The 19,237-nt window shown below is 44.3% G+C and overlaps 1 pseudogene; it reads right to left on the reverse strand.

Annotated features, from left to right (window-relative positions):
- Positions 1–8,139: 8,139 nt before the first annotated feature.
- Positions 8,140–8,640, reverse strand: LOC117719168 (large ribosomal subunit protein eL21 pseudogene; annotated as a pseudogene).
- Between the last annotated feature and the right edge of the window lie 10,597 nt (positions 8,641–19,237).

Below are 19,237 nucleotides of genomic sequence, written 5' to 3' on the forward strand. Positions count from 1 at the left end.
CTGGAAGTAAATTATTAGTAAGGATCATATGTACATCCTGGAAAGTCAAGCTGTAAGATTGAGTAATATACTGGAACTTATAGGAGGAGCTAAAGTGGGAGGAGTAAGGAGAGAAAGAGGAGGCGTAAAGAGAGGAGGAAGAGGAGGAGCTAAGAGAGATAAGGAGAGAGGGGGACATGGGAGCTGATGTTCGTTTGTCTGGTGAGAAGGAGAAAATGAGGCTGCAGTTTGGATTTTCAGAGGCATGGAAACAGGTCTGTGGTGGAAGGGAGATGATCCGTTTGCTGCATACATGGTTGCAGCATCATCTAGTGGTGGTGTGTAGGTTTCATGATTAAGAGAAGTTGGGTTGGGGAACAAGCAAAACACAAAGAGGAGAGGGAGCAAAGATAGATGAATGCTTGAACATAGGGGACCTCCTTGCATTTACCAGACCCCTGGCAGTATGTATGAAGGTCCCTTAAAATAATTGGACCTAATGTGTCATTAAGTGGAGATTTGGAGCTATTATCTAGCGGGTACTGAATCCAGACCTTATTGCAGAGGTGTACCGATTTTGATGCCCTCAAGTCAGGCATCAAGTCAGAGATTTGAGATTTTCCAGGAGACATCCCAGTGGGGTGCCTGGTGATATGTTCAAAGACAATTTAGCACCTATTTGGTGATTTGGTTGTTAGTGAACTATTCATACAGGTGTCCCGAGAACAGGTCAGTAACAGGTCACGAGTTTATAGTCAAGCTTGATATTCAGGTCATCACATGAATAACAGAGGCTACAGCGATGTCCTGGAATTGTCAGAAAGCGGTCCACCTAGATCTAGGAATTTTGGAGTGGCTGCAAGAGCCCAAGGGATTTATGAACCGCTTTCAAGAAGGGAAGTCACCCAAGGGTCTAAGTCCTCTCTTGTAGGTCAGCCAGGAGGCCAGGCATAAAGACGGCAGCATTGAAATGCCACCCCCTGAGCCCAAAAAAGGCTGACCAGGCCCTATCTGGGCATTTAGGGTTCCTACCACCGACTGGAGAAACACCTTACCAATCAATATGAGAGTGTGTGTTTGCAGGAATTTGCAGTCTGGTGGCAGGAAATGTGGAACTGTATGGTTAGTGAGGACTTGGCCCGCTGCATAACCCATGTGGCAGAGGCTAGCTCCACCTGGCGGTAGACCGCAGCAGCACAGCTCACAGGAAATAAGTCTCTTTAAGTCTCACTGTGGCAGGAGGCAGTGGTCTACCTCAGCAGTGGAAATCCACTAGGTGTGGCGATGGCGGCAGCAGCAGCAAATGCAGTACACGTGGTGCAGCAGTGGCAGCAGGCAGCTTCGGAGTCACATCAGGAGGTGACGGCCGCCTAGAATCCGCAGCTCTCCTGGGTAGGGATTCTTGGAGTCTTCTGCACCAATGTTATGTTGGAAACGCGGCTGGCATCTTGAGAGACCACACTAGGCCAAAACAGTTCCATGTAAGGTTTATTGTATGAGAAAAGGGCAAAGGTGGCATTGAAGAGGTGGGGACGGAAAGAGAGAGAGACATCAGAGGGGTCTGCCTTTAATTTGGATAGGGAAATAGCCACTCAGAGGTAAAGGTGGGAGGTGAGCCAAGTGGATTCTGGAAATGGATGGCCATAGCCTTGGCAATCTGTCACCTGGGTGTGATGTCACTGGGTTTAGAGTCAATCCTGATACCAACACACAGAACATGTTTATTGGATATCAATCAGCCCAAACTGGGGAGAAGGATGGAGCCGGTGCTCCTGCTAGGGAACCACTACACAAAGCTGGTAGGACTCTGGGGTAACTGGCATTGTGTAGATGCCACTATTGCTGTGAAGGGGTTGCTCAGCTGGCACGAAGAAGCCAAAATGCTGCAGGAGGCAGGTGAAAACAGGAAGAGCTCCGTGGGGGTTGGGGGTCCCCCAGGCATGCCCCACACACTGTGTGTTGGAGAGGGGCTCAGTCAGTCTGGGATGTGATTGGGGCTCCACCTTCCAATGCATCCTGGGGACAGCCAGTCAGCCAGGCCCCCCAGAGGCACCTGCTGAGAATGGCATGAAGACCTCATGCTTCAAAGTGGCCCTGGCCATCTATAAAGTGTTCAGGATGAAAGCCGAGGGGCTTCTCCCAGACGGTCTCATCCTTCAGCACAGAGGACAGGTTGGGGATGAGGGTTCCCTGGCAGGAAACACACAGTGTGAAGATGGACAGGGTAAGGCTTACTAGACCCTAGTCACCCAATTCACAGGCATAGCCTCTACCACACACACTGGATCCTGTAATATAACCTCAGCCCTAGAAGCTTCTCAGCTTTCATTAATACTATGACAGGGATATGTGATAAGTGACCTGTACAGACACTGTCACCTGTATTTGTAGGTAGTGGCTGTTATAGGCACTCCTGCCATATTTGACCTTGCTTGCCTTTCTAGCCAGGGACTCCAGAGTACAGATCTTGCTCTTGTTCCTATTCCTAAATTCCCAGCATCCAGTCAATGGCTTCTGGGTGTGTGTGAGCAGTGGGGGTTTTGTCTCCTGCAGTTGATGGAAAGAGACTGGATACCCTATGATGAGGGATGGGCAGTGGGGGATGGCAGCTGGAATCATGGTGGGTGAGTGAGTGAGTGAGGGACAGTGGGTAAGCGCAGCTGGAGCCTGTACTGTCTTCAGTACAGGTCTGTGGTCATCCTGTTAATCAGGCAAAAACACATACAACACGGGAGTTCTCAGACCCACCCTGAAGGAGCTTAGAAATAGACAGAGAATCTTGAGGGGCCACTAAATTGGTTCCGGGACTTGTCACATGCTAGCCTCTGTCTCTTATTCACCCTTTGTTTCTTGGTGGCTCAATCTCTCCTGGCAACAGTCTTCCGCATGGACATAGGTAAGGTAGTTTTCTCTTCAGGCCAGAGGCCTGTGGTCAGGCTGGGTTGCCTCGAGGAAAACAGAAAGATGACTCCTGAGTCTTCCTACAAGGAGTGCTTTTGTGCTGGGCACTACTAGGTACACTGCACATGCCAGCTCACCATCCACTAGGGCCAGCAGAGGCTCAGTCCTTGTCCTTGCTGGATCCAGACTTCTGAAGACCAAATGCTCAAAAGTCCCAGTGCAATCCAGGCAGGCTCTCTCTGCTGCACCATCAGTGTGGCAGAAGGAAGGCAGGGGCTGAACAGAGACCACACCATGCAGCCCCACAGCAAGGACTACACAGGAATCTTCTCCTCTCTGCTGAACATGCCGTCCCTACACTCCACATCTCTGTGTCCCTGGAGCCTGTGGGTGACTCCATGCTTATGCTTGTCCTGATGGCTCAAAGCCTGCTCCCTCTTCTTGCCCATGCTTCTTGGCCCTACCCAAGTTCCATAGAATGGCACCATAGGTGGGGACAGAGACAAGAAACTTTCCTGAGCTCCAATTGGCCTAAAAGGAGACCTGCATAGGAGTCAAGACACCAGCATGGATCAAGGTCAGAAAAGAGACTAGAGAGACAACTTGCTAAGCTCACTGACAGACTCAGGCTGCTGGGTTCCTCTTGATTTGCTCCAGGACCCTTCCAGGGTACGTTCTGGTATGTGGTGATTAAACCTGCTTGTCAGTGCTGGGACAACACACTCGGCCTCTCATCTCTACCTGTCTGTCATACATCATATTATCAAAAAGAATCAGCAGTGCTTTACTGGTACTGGCCCCAGTCAGGGATGGGGTGACTCAGGCTGGATTTTCCTGCATCATATAAGTTAGCCCTTGTTATATAAGTGACAGATGATGGATGTCATACAGTATGTGCTGTAATGGGTTTCCTTTCTGTCTCCAGCTCTTGGGAGAGGACCTGGATGCTCTGCAAATCCTCTGCCTGCTGGCACTGTTCACTTCACTTCATCCTCAGTCCATGCCCTCTCAGCCATGGGAACAACTGTGGTCTGTCAGGATCATGTGACTTTAGGGGCCTGGGGTCTGCATATTCATGTCAGCAGCACAGATGTGCCATGTCTACAGCAGGAAGCTGAGTTCTGGGCATCACGGGGCAAATCTCCCAGGTTTGCCATTCTCAGAAGTCATTTCTACAGATAATTGATTGCTGTCCTTTGTCACCCTGGAAGAGGACAAATGGGACCTTGGCAGGTACCTCTTGGACACTGTGCTGTGCTCTGTTTATTTCCCTATCTCGCCAAGCATATACAAACCATAACAACTTTTAAGCAAGTCAAGAGGTTGTGCCTCTATTCTTGCCCACATCTGGATCCTGTCCACACCACTTACCAGGCCAGTTGGTGAAGTTATCAAGAGACAGGATGACAGTGGAGTAACTCATCAGTCTCCCACTGCTTCAGTGATTTCTTGGACAGTCATGACTTGACAACATCACCACTGCTCATGCCTTTCAGTCCCATAATGGGAAGACAACACATGCACACTCGCACACTGGAGCAAACCAAGGATTGCCAACTGTTCTGTACTATTACCCACATTCCTTATTTCCTGTGGATTCCTCTGTGTCCACTTCCCCCACAACATCTCCAAAATGCTGCTGCTAGAAACCAGCACATGTCCATCCTGTTTGTACTGGCTGGTTTTGTGTCAACTTAACACAATCTGGAGTTATCACAAAAAAGGAACTTCAGTAGAGAAAATGCCTCCATAGTGATGGGGGGGGGGGGGCGGGAGGACCCATTGTGGATGGTGCCATCCCTGAGCTTGTAGTCCTGGGTTCTATAAGAAGCAAACCAGTAAGTAACATCCCTCCATGGCCTCTACTTAGCTCCAGCTTCCTGACCTGCTTGAGTCCCAGTCCTGACTTCCTTTGGTGATGAACAGCAATGTGGAAGTATAAGCTGAATAAACCCTTTCCTCCCCAACTTGCTTCCTGATCATGTTTGTGCAGGAATAGAAACGCTGACTAAGACAAATTGGTACCAGCATAGTGGTGTGTTCCTGTGACAACCTGACCATGTTTTGGGGAGGACTGTGGAAGGACTTTGGAACTTTGAGCTAGAAGAGCCATTGGGATGCTAAGAGCTCTGTGGGATGTTCTGTAGGAGCTTGGAAGATAATGTTGAGAACAGTGCAAACAATGGAGGCATGCCTTGTGAAATTTCAGAGGGAAGATTAAAGACTCTTAACAGGGCTGTTCCTATTTTGATTGTGAAGATTCTGTGGTTTTGGTTAGCTGGGGCTGAAGAATCACCTGTGATTAACAAGATATCAGAACTACTAAAGTGAAACCTTTACATTCCTGGGACAATTGATGCTGGTTAGCTGGAGCTAAGAAATTAGTGGTGATTAAGAAGAGACTAGCATCATTAAAGTGATATCTTCTGGGAAGAGTTTTTTGAGAGCACAAAGAGGCTGTGTTCCACAGATAGCTAAGGTTGTACCTTCTGCAGCATCTGTACCTGGTAATATATAAGAGCCACCCAGGTGGTACTGGTTTGAAAGCATGAAGGGGTCATGAAGAGCAGCTGAGTCTCAGCACTGTGAGAGGCCATGGAAGGCCATTGGTGAAGGTGCAGCTTCAGTTACAATTGAGGGCCCAGGACTGAAGGGGGCACACAAAGAAATAGATGCTTGGTAACATGAAGAAAGTCGACGAGAGGCTATTGGTGACGCCTAGTTGCAGAGGAAGACAGCAGTGTTTTGGAGATGCCAGTACCATGCAATGACCACCAAGAACAGTAGCAGCAGTGGAGTACAGGCAGTTGGGGCTAGAATACAATGTGTGTGCTACTAAGGGCAGGGCTGGAGAGCCCAGAATATCATGAGTGGATTCCTGGCACTGGAGAGTTGGAGTTTGATTTTGCTTTTGATTGCGACTGTGCCCTGATAATATTTTCCCTCTTGCAGGAAGAAAGTACTTTAGAGGATCCCATAGTTAAGAGACGTTTAATCGTAAAAGGACTTTGAATTTTAAAAAACATTGGATATTTTAATGATTGAAATTTTAATATGTAAGAATTTCCAAATACTGTGGAACATTTAATGTTATTTAGATCTCTGGTATGATAAAGAAGGTGAGGACCAAGGCTTTATAATGATGTTCTTGTGTTTATAGTGATGTTCAAGTTGACAAGGGGTTAATTATACTGGCTGGTTTTGTGTCAACTTGACACAAGCTGGAGTTATCACAGAGAAAGGAGTTTCAGTTGAGAAAATGCCTTTATGAGATCCAGCTGTAAGGCATTTTCTCAATTAGTGATCAAGGGAGAGAGCCCCTTGGTGGTGGTACCAACCCTGGGCTGGTAGTCTTGGGTTCTGCAAGAAAACAAGCTGAGCAAACCAGGGGAAGCAAGCCAGTAACATCCCTCCATGGACTCTGCATGAGCTCCTACTTTCTGACCTACTTGAGTTTCACTCCTGACTTCTTCTGGTGATGAGCAGTGATGTGGAAGTGTAAGCTGAATAAACCCTTTCCTCCCCAACTTGCTTCTCAGTCATGATGTTTGTGCAGGTATAGAAACCCTGAACCTTCACCCAGCTGACACTCTGTTCTAGAAGGTATCTGTACTCCCCCTTGAACACCTATGCTCCTACATCATCCCCTTCCCCACATCCTGCCTTTTTGTGTATATAACCCCTGTGTGACAAAGTAAAAATTACCTTTTGATCAGCCTATCAACAAGCCATGGTTCTTTGTGTTAGCCCATTTTTCCCCCATTCTCTCTTAGGTGATCTCCCCGGACCCTGTTTAATGCCCTGCTGGACAGGACAATTCTCAGTTCTGCTTTCTCTGTCTATTGTGTGTCTCTGGCATGCCAATCTGTCCTTGTGTGTTAATTGTCTGTCTTTGTTTCATTGTTTGAATGATTGTTGTTCTATGTTTCATGTTCAAAAGAAAAAAAGGTTAAAACTGCTTGCTATTTATATGTAGTTTGTCTCTACCCTCCTCCTCCTTCCTTCCCAGTTCAGCCAGGCTCACACTGCCCATCTGGGTGCAGGATCATGAATAGCAGGACCCAGGTCAACGTGATTGAAGTGGTCACAATCCCAGCACCAAATAGGTCAAGGACAAGCAGAGGTAGATTTGCATCATTGAAACTACTCTCAGGGTTCCACTTTGCCTAGAACACAGTGAGACAGCAGATTTAGTGTAGAGATTAGAATGCCCCATAATACCCTACAGAGGACTCAAGGTGGTTATACTTTGGTGTCACTGGGTTATTTACTGCGCAAAAGACACCAGATCCCATAGTCTCTCATCTTCTCTATCTCAGCCAGAAAGGCATCAGTCAGGTCTCAAAGTGGCTGGTCAGCATCCCAGGTCCTCTTGTGCTCAGCCACCAGCTTATCCACCATGGTGAGAAATGTCTTTTGCCCAGGGAAGACTTTATCAGCCAAACCTAGGATGTGCAGGAGAATTAGAAATGTGTTCAGAACCTGAAACAGCCATAGAAAATGTTAGGCATTCCTGCTGCCTTCAATGTAATGAGTTGAGTAAATAAGATTTCTAATAAGAATATTCATTATTATTCCAATGTGTGTTTGTGTATGCATGACATAAGTTGTTCTGTCGCCACAATAAATATGTTGAGGTTCAGGAAAACCATAGAATCAGTTCACACCTTTCTACATAGCTTAAGAACTAAAAGTCAGGCACCATGCTTTCCTGCAAAGCTCCATACCCTCTGACCATCTCTCTGGCTCCTGGGTACATAGGCTTAGTGTTGATCTCAGCCAGTCTTAGTTTCCAGCCTCTTCCATAATGGACACAGGCCCTATTTGTTCACACCCATCACCTTACTCCTTTTTAGTTCTAGCCTTCAGATCCTTGCAGACCCATGACAGACAATACAGTATTCTACTGGGAAGTATAACAGACATTGGTGTCTTCCATTTCAGCCAAGGGCCCAGCTTCTCAGCTTCTAGAAGCCCTGACCATTGTCCACTTCTCCCCTTTTATGACTTTAGGCTTGTCAAGCTCCAGGCTTCTATTCCTGTGTTTGACAGTTCTAGATGTCTGTTTTCCGAATCCCATCTCTACAGTGTTCTTTCAGACAATTGACAGCACAGAAGACAGTCTGCAGGCTGCCCTTGAGCCTCCTACCTCAGAGATCAAGCCAATTTTCTCCCTCTTGTTTTCTATCAATGCGATTAGCTTCCTTTTTTTTCCAAGGAAAAATTCTGCAGTTGGGTCCTTTATTTCTCTTTTGCACACTAGGCCATGAATTCGTATGGAAGGGGCTCCAGCAACTCAGGCTCTTTCCCGTTAGTCCTCACAAAGTGTGCTTCTCTGGGTGGCGCAGGCTGGCGCTTCAGCTGAACCCAGGTGCTCTTCTCTTTGGCTTCCTTCTTCTCATCGTTCTCCTTCACCCGCTTCAAAAAGCTGTCTCTGCTCTTTGAGTGCTCGATGTGCTCAGTCCGCACACTGATGCTCTTGGCCAGAATCTTGCCCTTAACCTGCTTGTTTACAGTGATGCCCACGGCATGCTGGGTGACATTGTAGACTCTTTCGGTTTTGCCGTGGTAACACTTGTGGGGCGTTCCTTTTTGAACAGTACCCATTCCCTTGATGTCTACAATCTCACCCTTCTTGTAGATTCGCATGTATGTGGCCAAAGGAACAACTCCATGTTTCCTAAAAGGCCTAGAGAACATACACCGAGTGCCTCTCCTCTTTCCCTTTGTGTTCGTCATTTTGGCGAGTTAACTGGAAGATGGTTGTCCACGATTAGCATCTTGATTAAATCAGTATCTCCATACCTGAAGCAATGGCATTAAGGAGAGATGCAATCACATTGCACAAGGAGGAGATGGTAAGGATTGAGGGCACTCCCTGGAAGTGTAGATGCAAGTAAAAGTTAGGATATTGTTCTTATCTCCCTGTCCCTACTTGCAGTCCACACCTATCACTCACCAGCCTGGGTGGTAAAGGCATCACAGAGGTGGCCAGCCTCCTCTGTCACACACTGCTCCAGTGATTTCTTGCCCAGACCAAAGCTGCGCAGGGTGGACACAGAGAATTACCTCTGCTCTCTCCACTCAGGCCCATAAGGTATAAGGACCACACCTGCAGGTACATCTGTGTGTAAGCAAAGACACCTCACTGTGCTGCCCTCTCTCCCCTTCATTTCTCTTCTCTTCTGGGATCAGTATCCTCCATAACCTCATCCTTCCTGCAAAACACATCTCTACCACCCTCCAACTTGCTAAGGAGACTCCACAATGGATTTCAGGGACTTTCTTTTGGAATGCTTAAGTTCATTACCACCTGCATTATGTCCTGACTTTTCTCTGCTCACTGTCCCCCTTCTATGGCTCTGATGCCATCTCTGTACCCACACAGCATTTTGCATTTAGCTTCTGGCCCACAGCTTATGTGGTAAACCATGGGAATTTCAGGGCTGTCAGCAGTGTCCTCTCCACAGGTCACCAGCACACCTCAAACTGCTTTCAGTCCGTTGATCATGACCATGGGCTTCCAGTTCACCTGCAGGCTGAACACATCACCATAGTGGTTTGAAGCTGAAGTAGACAGACAGAAAACTTTGCAAGTGGAGGTCCCCAAAGATCATGCAACCAGGCTCACTGAGCAAACATGGGTAAGGTATTGAATGTGCACATGCTAGTTCCAGTGTTTATGTGTGTGTGAACATGTTGGTGTGCATCAATATGTGTTTGTGTGAATGTATTGTGCATGGGTGCGTGTGTGTGTGTGTGTGTGTGTGTGTTGCTTGTTTTTGAACCCTGGTTCTCATATGTCTTGGGAAAATGCTCTTCACTGAGCTCCATCTCCAGCATAAGGATGCCTACTACTGTGGAATCTAATGTTTTAAGTTCAGTAAAGGAATCACAGTAGATGTGACATCCCAAGTGTTGTGGATGGCTCTGGTGCCACCTGTATTTTTATGTTAATTTTGCTTTCCCAGGAGGGTCTGTCTTGAATGAGGAATGAGTCACTTACTCAGGTGATTCTTTTTTTTTGTGAACCTTCCCCCAATGAATAAAGAGACCAGTCACTGGGTGAGTAGGCTGGACTTCTGGGTTGGACTGATGAAGAGAAGAAGAAGGAGAGAGTTGGTTCCTATTGGACAGGGATAGCATGAAAACAAGCTGTATCTACTAGTGTCTCCTGGTTTATGGAGAATCTGCCAGAAGGATTTAGATTTAATATGGCTTCCAAGATTAGGATTCTAGTTGTTGTGCCCAGAGATTGAGTTACCATTGTTTCTAAATAGGTTTGTGTGGTGTTTCCCTTCTAACAGCCACTTGACTGGGTTCCAGAGAGAAAGGTACCATGGCACAGCTTGGGTTTCCCTGAGGTGCAGCACAAAACCTATGGGGATTTTGAAGCAGGGGGCTGGTGTGGTAGCCACCTGCCAGTGGGATCCTAGTGAGCTGGTTGGAGAGATTTTGAAGCCCTGAGTTAGAGAGTCTCCATGAACTAAGAACTGGCCAGCAAGACTGCTGGGGCTGGGAGTAACTGGGTGTATCTTGGGAAACACACCCTTCTTTTTTTAATATTTCTTGCAACAGGTGGCACCCAAAATGAGGCAAGAATACACTTGAAATTTAAGATTATTAGCCTGAGAGTTATAGTATTATTTTATTTTGGTTTTAGTTTTTTAAATATATTTTATTTATTTACATTTCAAATATTATGCATTGGGGCTGGTACTTGACAAGTTCTGGAGTGGGTTCATCATTAGAGTCCAATTTTAGGTAATGGACCTGGAGTGGCTTGGCCGCCAGGTTATCTACCTGGATCTTTATGAGAATAGTAAGGTGAGAGAAGCTCCAGGGGCCGAAAGAAATGAGCAAGAGAAGACCAATGAGAGGTCCAAGGACAGGAGGGAGCGAGGTAGAAAGCCAAGGCGAGGCAGAGAACCAGTTCTTATACCAGCTCTTGCTTTTTTTTTTTTTCTTTTTTCTTTCTTTTTTTTATATCTTTTCTCTAAGCCCTCTCAAACTCTGTGCATGCTATCTTTTACTGCCCCTGATTTATCTGCAAAGAAGCAACACTCTTCCTTTAAAGTCCTTTCTGTTGAAGGAGCAAGAGATCGAGGCCTCGTCTATTCTGGAGGACAACTTTAGCTAAAGAGGAAAGTGGCTCACTAAGGCCTTCGATGCTCTGCTGTCGCTAACATCTTGATCAATGGTGGCACTAAGCTCAGAGTAGTAGTGGTTGGAGAGGACAAGGGAGGAAATTCCAGTCCCAGCCCCAAGATGACTGCAACGGTCACTGCAATGATGGGCTCTCACTTTTGTCGGAGGAGAACTTTATCATGTCTTGAGGGTGAGGTCCAGGGAAGGCACCCCTCTTGGTTCCATAAGTGGAAAAGTCATCTGAGGAGTAATAGGCTAGCCACAAGAGAACCTGTACAAAAGATCTTTTGAATCCTTAAAGGTAGTAAGGTGTATGCATGGAGTGAGTCCAGAGAAGCAGGGCTACCACGTAGTCTCAAGAGGGATAAGGTAAAAGTCGCCTGTAAGGTTAAAAGAGGTTTGAGTCTGATTATAATGTAAACAAAGGTAGGAGCCAGCTTGTTCCCAGGAGGGGTGACGTAGGTACCAGATCCTGAGACCATTTCTAAAGAAAATCTTTTAAAGGAGGAATGTTGCCAACGGCAGGAGCTATGTTCTGTGGAGAGAGTAAAATTATTATGGGGGATAGCAATTCCTTCATAGAAAGAAGGGGAAGAATGATAACAAAGCCAGCTCTCCTGCGTGAGCTTTGTTCAAGAATCATTGGTGGCAGCAAACGTCTGTTCTATCAGGGAAAAGACAAGGTGTGAAGAAGAACGATGAGAAACTGTTGTTAACGAGGGAGTCGACTCTGGCGCGGCAAGAACCTGTGAAGGAGAAGCGGGAGGAGGAGGTTGAGAGTTGAAAGGTGGAGCAGGTTGGTGAAAGACCAAAACTGGATTAGGTCCTCTGGTGACAGAGGAAGTTTTATGCGGGATTTCTCTGATGAGTTTGCTGCGATGAGATGATGGATGTTAGTCAATGGCCGTAAATCTGCAACCTGGTGGTCTATCCAGATTGAACCCGGGATGGTGGGCTCCGGAGGCTCTGGAGGCCCCACTGAGCCCGGGACCTTGACAGGAAGGGTGCTCTCCAAGGTGCATGGGCTTTAACCACAGCTGCTCAGACAGTGTCGAGTACCTAAGGCTCAACTTTGGACCCTTCAAAACAGTGCCTAGCTGGCAGTGCCTCCTGCCCTGCGACAATTCGTGGGCTCCAGGCGTAGCAAACACACAGTCATACCACGTAAGAATGCCATCTACGTGTTTGGTGGAGACAACAGACAGACAATGCTCAACGATCTTCTGAGTCTTAGGGAGGACAGAAACCTCCCGTGGAGCAGAAGGGCAAAAGCTCGCTTGATCTCCCGCGTTTCGCGTTTCGATGTGAAGGATTGCTCCTGGCTGGGAGGGGGTAAATCAATTTGCTTAACCAAACGTTCTGGAAGCCATCTAGGGCCATCATTAGCCTGATCATAAATGCAAGCAGAACCTCGTCCCCAAATGAGGACAGGATCTGGTCCATTCCATTTATTGGTAAGTGGGTCTTTCTACATCACCGTGGCATGAGTCTCCTTGGTGTTGGCATGCCAAAATCGATCAGCCGCAGAGCAGCCCCCACTATCAAGCGTGAGAAACTAGAAAAAATGGAAAAGCGAGCACGGTGTGAGGGGCCTTTCCAGTTTTCTTCTTAAGGGACTGGGGCTCATTATGGAAGGAATGTTGTTGTCCTGGGGGAAGGGAGAGATCTGCTAATTGTTTATCCAGGTCACGAAGAGTTTTTAAAAGTGAAAGTTGTTCCTGGTGATTACAGACCAAATCTGTCAGGGCACTCAAGTCCACAGTAGCCATGGAGCGTGCCTGCAGGGGGTGGCATGGGGGGTGGTTAGAAAAACTTGATCAAGAGGAGAAGACAGATAGGGCGGCAAGGAATAGAAACGGGGGAGAAGTTGATTAGAGAGTGGTTCAGGATTCTTGGAAGTTGAAAGAGCCACAGTTTTCTTGAGAGTGGGCCAGTCCAGATTGTGATATTGAGCAGCCTCCTTGTTAAGGGCGGCTGTGTCTCCCAGATCAAGGGGTTCCTCTTCGCCTTCATCCCCAAGACCAATCAAAGAGGGATAAAGAGGGGTGGCTTTAATGGTTTTAGTGGGCAAAGTTGAAGGTACCTTTTGAGAAACTTCTACAAGTAGGGGACCCTGGGTACAGGAATTTTGAGAGGGTGGTCACAAATAAGGGGATCTGGAGGGAGGGCGTGAACTCTGACGTAGGGCCCTCTCTCCCTCTTCAATGACATTTTGAAGATCAGGCCAATTATTGTGAATCTTCAATAGGTCATGAATGAGATTCCAGTAAGTAAAAGCTGTAACAGGTACCTTTTCTAGACCAAAGGTCTTATAATAATCTTGTAAACAATTACCAACTCTCTTCCACTTCTTCTGATTCTTCTTTCTTCTTGGGGGAACCAGGGACAAAGGTAAATCAAAAAATCCCTTTAAGTCTTTCTCTTCAACCCTGGCTCCCTGGGTCTCAAGGGAATCCTTAAGCCCTGAAATGAATAAATCTTGCTGAGAAATATTCTGACCCATGTCTATATAATGCACCACCTGATTACTCACCAAATGCCCGTCTCAGCGTCGGGGAACTCCCAGAGTCCTGAATGCTGGCTCCACTGCCCCTCAAAGGTGGGGTGGTGGTCCCCTCCTGGGATCTGAGAGCCCCACATTGTGCACCACTTGTCCAGGCCAGCTGGACAATCAAGTGGGACCCTTAGACCCTGTGGAGAGGACTGAGATGCATAAGAAAATAAAAAGGCACAGCACATCAAGAAGTCTGATCAAGCTGACAAAATTTTTATTGTTCACACAGGTTATGTACTCTAAAAACAGGATATGGGGAGGGGTAGGAAAGAAAAGAGGGCTTTGCAGGTGGAGGAAGCTAGCTACAGCTGTGAGGTCTAACTAAGTTATTCTTACAAAGCCTTTCCATTACCAGGGGTTCTAAAAACATTTATCTAGCAGGATGTTGTCTAAATCTAGAGATCAGGAGGAAGGGTTACTAAGGTGGGTTGCTATGAGGCCTTGTTTGAAGTTCTGAGAACTGACGAGTGAATCATGAAAGGTAAGCAGAAAGAAGAATAGTAGATAGGAGAGCCAAGGGTGAGTGTTTGCCAAGAGTAAGGCCTTGCCATGGCTTCCCACAGGTGACTAAACAGGGGATGGATACCCAGGTGGAGCCGTCTCTGAGCGGCCCCTCCTTCAGTTTTTGTTCCACACTATGTCTCCATAGTGAGTATTTGCTCCCGTGAGTATTTTGTTACTCCTTCTAAGAAGGACCGAAGCACACACACTTTGGTCCACCTTTTTCATGAGCTTCATGTGGTCTGTGAGTTGTATCTTGGGCATTTTGAGCTTTGAGGCTAATATCCAATTACAGTGAGTGCATACCGTGTGTGTTCTTTTGTGATTGGGTTACTTTACTCAGGATGATATTTTCTAGTTCCATCATTTGCCTAAGAATTTCATAAATTCGTTGTTTTTAATAACGGAGTAATACTCCATTGTGTAAATGTACCACATTTTTTGTATCCATTCCTCTGTTGAAGGTCATCTGGGTTGTTTCCAGCTTCTGACTATTATAAATAAGGCTGCTATGAACATAGTGGAGCATGTGTCCTTGTTATATATTAGAGCATCTTTTGGGTATATGCCCAGGAGTGGTAAAGCTGGGTTCTCAGGTAATACAATGTCCATTTTTTTTTTTTGAGGAACCACCAGACTGATTTCCACAGTGGTTGTATCAGCTTGCAATCCCACCAATAATGGAGGAGTGTTCCTCTTTCTCCACATTCTTGTCAGCATCTGCTATCACCGAGTTTTTGATCTTAGCCGTTTGACTGGTGTGAGGTGGAATCTCAGTGTTGTTTTGATTTGCATTTCCCTGATGACTAAGGATGTTGAAAATTTCTTTAGGTACTTCTTGGCCATTCAAGTTTCCTCAGTTGAGAATTCTTTGTTTAGCTCTGTATCCCATTTTTAATAGGGTTATTTGGTTGTCTGGAGTCTAATTTCATGAGTTCTTTGTATATATTGGATATTGGCCCTGTATCAGATGTAGGATTGGTAAAGATCTTTTACCAATCTGTTGGTTGCTGTTTTGTCCTATGGACAGTGTCCTTTGCTTTACAGAAACTTTGCAATTTTACGAGGTCCCATTTGTCAATTCTTGATCTTACAGCATAAGCCATTGGTGTTCTGTTCAGGAACTTTCCCCCTGTGCCCAAGTATTTGAGGCTCTTAACCACTTTCTCTTCTTTCGTTTCACTGTATCTGGTTTTATGTGGAGATCCTTGATCCACTTGGACTTGAGCTTTGTACAAGGAGATAAGAATGGATCGATTTGCATTCTTCTACATGCTGACCTCTAGTTGAGCCAGCACAATTTGTTGAAAATGCTGTCCTTTTTTCACTGGACGGTTTTAGTTCCTTTGTGTCAAAGATCAAGTGACCATAGGTGTGCGGGTTCATTTCTGGGTCTTCAGTTCTATTCCACTGACCTTCCTGCCTGTCTCTGTACCAATACCCTGCAGTTTTATCACTATTGCTCTGTAGTACAGCTTGAGGTCAGGGATGGTGACTCCCCTAGAAGCTCTATTATTGTTAAGAATAGTTTTTGCTATCCTGGGTTTTTTGTTATTCCAAATGAATTTGAAAATTGTTCTATCTCTGTAAAGAATTGAGTTGGAATTTTGATTGGGATTGCTTGAATCTATAGATTGCTTTTGGCAAGATGGCCATTTTTACTATATTAATCCTTCCATCCATAAGCATGGGAGATCTTTCCATCTTCTGAGATCTTCCTTGATTTCTTGCTTCAGAGACTTGAAGTTCTTGTCATACAGATCTTTCACTTGCTTGGTTAGATTCACACCAAGGTATTTTATATTATGTGTGACTTTTGTGAAGGGTGTCATTTCCCTAATTTCTTTCTCAGCCTGTTTCCATTTTAAATAGAGGAAGGCTACTGCTTTGTTTGAATTAATTTTGTATCCAGCCATTTTGCTGAAGTTGTTTATCAGGTTTAGGAGTTCTCTGGTGAAAGTTTTGAAGTCACTTATGTATACTATCATATCATCTGCAAGTAGTGATATTTTTGCTTCTTCCTGTCCTATTTGTATTCCTTTGACTTTCTTTTGTTGCCTAATTGCTCTGGCTAGGACTTCCAGTACTATAAGTAGGAAGAGAGTGGGCAGCCTTGTCTAGTCTCTGATTTTAGTGGGATTGCCTCAAGTTTCTCTCCATTTAGTTTGATGTTGACTACTGGCTTGCATTATATTGCTTTTACTATGTTTAGGTATTGGCCTTGGAGTCCTGATCTTTCCAGGACTTTTTCCATGAAGGGGTGTTGAATTTTGTCAAATGCTTTCTCAGCATCTAGTGAGATGATCATGTGTTTTTTTTTTTCTTTGAGTTTGTTTATATAGTGGATTATGTTGATGAATTTCTGAATATTGAACCATCCCTGCATTCCTGGGATAAAGCCTACTTGCTCATGATGGACAATTGTTTTGATGTGTTCTTGAATTCAGTTTGCAAGAATTTTATTGAATATTTTTGCATCAATATTCATAAATAAGATTGGTCTGAAGTTCTCTTTCTTTGTTATATCTTTGTGTGATTTAGGTATGAACATAATTGTGGCTTCATAGAACAAATTGGGTAGTGTTCTTTCTGTTTCTATTTTGTGGAATAGTTTGAATAGAATTGGTATTAGGTCTTCCTTGAAGGTCTGATATAATTCTTCACTAAAACCATCTGGTCCTGGGCTTTTTTTTTTTTTTTTTTTTTTTTTTTTTTTTTTTTTTTTTTTTTTTGGTGGGGATACTTTTAATGACTGCTGCTATTTCCATAGGGGTTATGGGGATGTTTAGGTGGTTTATCTGCTCCTGATTTCATTTTGGTACCCAGTATCTGTCTAGATAATTGTCCATTTCCTCCAGATTATCCTTTTGTTGAGTATAGGCTTTTGTAGTAGGATCTGATAATTTGTTTTAATTTCCTCAGTTTCTGTTGTTATGTCTCCCTTTTCTTTTCTGATTTCATTAATTTGGACACTGTCTCTGTGGCCTGTGGTTAGTCTGGCTAAGGGTTTATCTATTTTTCTGATTTTCTCAAAAAAAAAAAAAAAAAAAAAAAAAAAAAAAAACAGCTTCTGGTTTTGTTGATTCTTTATATAGTTCTTTTTGTTTCTACTTGGTTGATTTCAGCCCTGAGTTTAATTATTTCCTGCCATCTACTCCTCTTTGGTGTGTTTGCTTCTTTTTGTTCTAGAGCTTTCAGGTGTGTTGTCAAGCTGCTACTGTAGTCTCTCTTGGTTCTTTTTGTAGGCACTTAGAGCTATGGGTTTTCCTCTTAGCACTGCTTTCATTGTGTCCCAGTGAAAGTTTTAGTATGATGTGCTTTCATTTTCATTAAATTCTAAAAAGTCTTTAATTTCTTTCTTTATTTCTTCCTTGACCAAGTTATCATTGAGTAAAGCATTGCTCAGTTTCAACACGTATGTGGGATTTCCATTGCTTTTTTTATTATTGAAGACCATCCTTAGTCTGTGGTGATCTGATAGAATACAAGGGATTATTTCAATCTTTTTGTATCTATTGAGGCCTGTTTTGTGACCAATTATATGGTCTATTTTGGAGAAGGTACCATGAGATGCTGAGAAAAGGGTATATTCTTTTGTTTTAGTAAATTTTTTTCTTTGAAGAGTATGAAGTGTCCTTCCTTATCTTTTTTTGATAACTTTTGGTTGAAAGTCAATTTTATGTGATATTAGGGTGGCTAGTGCAGCTTGTTTCTTGGTACCATTTCTTGGAAAATTGTTTTCCAGCCTTCTACTCTAAGGTAGTGTCTGTCTTAGTAACTGAGGTGTGTTTCCTGTATGCTGCAAAATGCTGGGTTCTGTTTACATATCCAGTCTGTTAGTTTATGTCTTTTTATTGAGGAATTGAGTCCATTGATGTTAAGAGATATTAAGGAACAGTGATTGTTGCTTCCTGTTATTTTTGTTATTAGAGGTGGAATTATGTTTGTGTGGCTATCTTCTTTTGGGTTTGTTGAAAGATTACTTTCTTGCTTTTCTAGGTTGTAGTTTCCATCCTTGTGTTATAGTTTTCCATCTATTATCCTTTGTAGGGCTAGATTAGTGGAAAGATATTGTGTAAATTTGGTTTTGTCATGGAATATCTTGGTTTCTCCATATATGGTAACAGAGTTTTGCTGGGTATAGTAGTCTGGGCTGGCATTTGTGTTCTTAGGGTCTGTATGACATCTGTCCAGCATCTTCTAGCTTTTATAGTATCTGGTGAGAAGTCTGGTGTAATTCTGATAGGTTTGCCTTTATGTGTTACTTGGCCTTTCTCCCTTACTGCATTTAATATTCTTTGTTTTGTGCACTTGGTGTTTTGATTATTATGTGACGGGAGGTATTTCTTTTTTGGTCTACTCTATTTGGTGTTCTATAGGCTTCTTGTATGTTTATAGGCATCTCTTTCTTTAGATTAGGGAAGTTTTCTATTATAATTTTGCTGAAGATATTTATTAGCCCTTTAAGTTGGGAATCTTCACTCTCTTCTATACCTATTATCCTTAGGTTCGGACTTCTCAGTATGTCCTGGATTTCCTGGATGTCTTGGGTTAGGAGCTTTTTGTATTTTGCATTTCTTTGACAGTTGTGTCAATGTTTTCCATGGTATCTTCTGTACATGAGATTCTCTCTTCTATCTCTTGTATTCTGTTGGTGAAGCTTGCGTCTATGACTCCTGATCTCTTTCCTAGGTTTTCTATCTCCAGGGTAGTCTCCATTTGTGATTCCTTTATTGTTTCTACTTTCATTTTTAGATCATGGATGGTTTTGTTTAATTCCTTCACCTTTTTGGTTTTGTTTTCTTGTAATTCTTTAAGGGAATTTTGTGTTTCCTCATTAAGGGCTTCTACCTGTTTACTTCTGTTCTTCTGTATTTCTTTAAGGGTATTATTTATGTCCTTCTTAAATTCCTTCATCATCAACATGAGAAGTGATTTTTAAATCTGTATCTTGCTTTTCCAGTGTCTTGAGGCATCCAGGACTTGCTATGGTGAGAGAAATGGGTTCTGATGATGCCAGGTAACCTTGATTTTTGTTGCTTATATTCTTGTCAGAACTGTTTTGGGTGGGTGTTGCTGCTGAGGTTAAAGCTCCCAGGAGCCCCACCTCCTCTGGGTTTTGTGGGATTGGGTGCAGAGCTGAAGCCCAAGATC

Source organism: Arvicanthis niloticus, chromosome 13 (genome assembly GCF_011762505.2).
Source record: "Arvicanthis niloticus isolate mArvNil1 chromosome 13, mArvNil1.pat.X, whole genome shotgun sequence".
NCBI lineage: Eukaryota > Metazoa > Chordata > Mammalia > Rodentia > Muridae > Arvicanthis > Arvicanthis niloticus.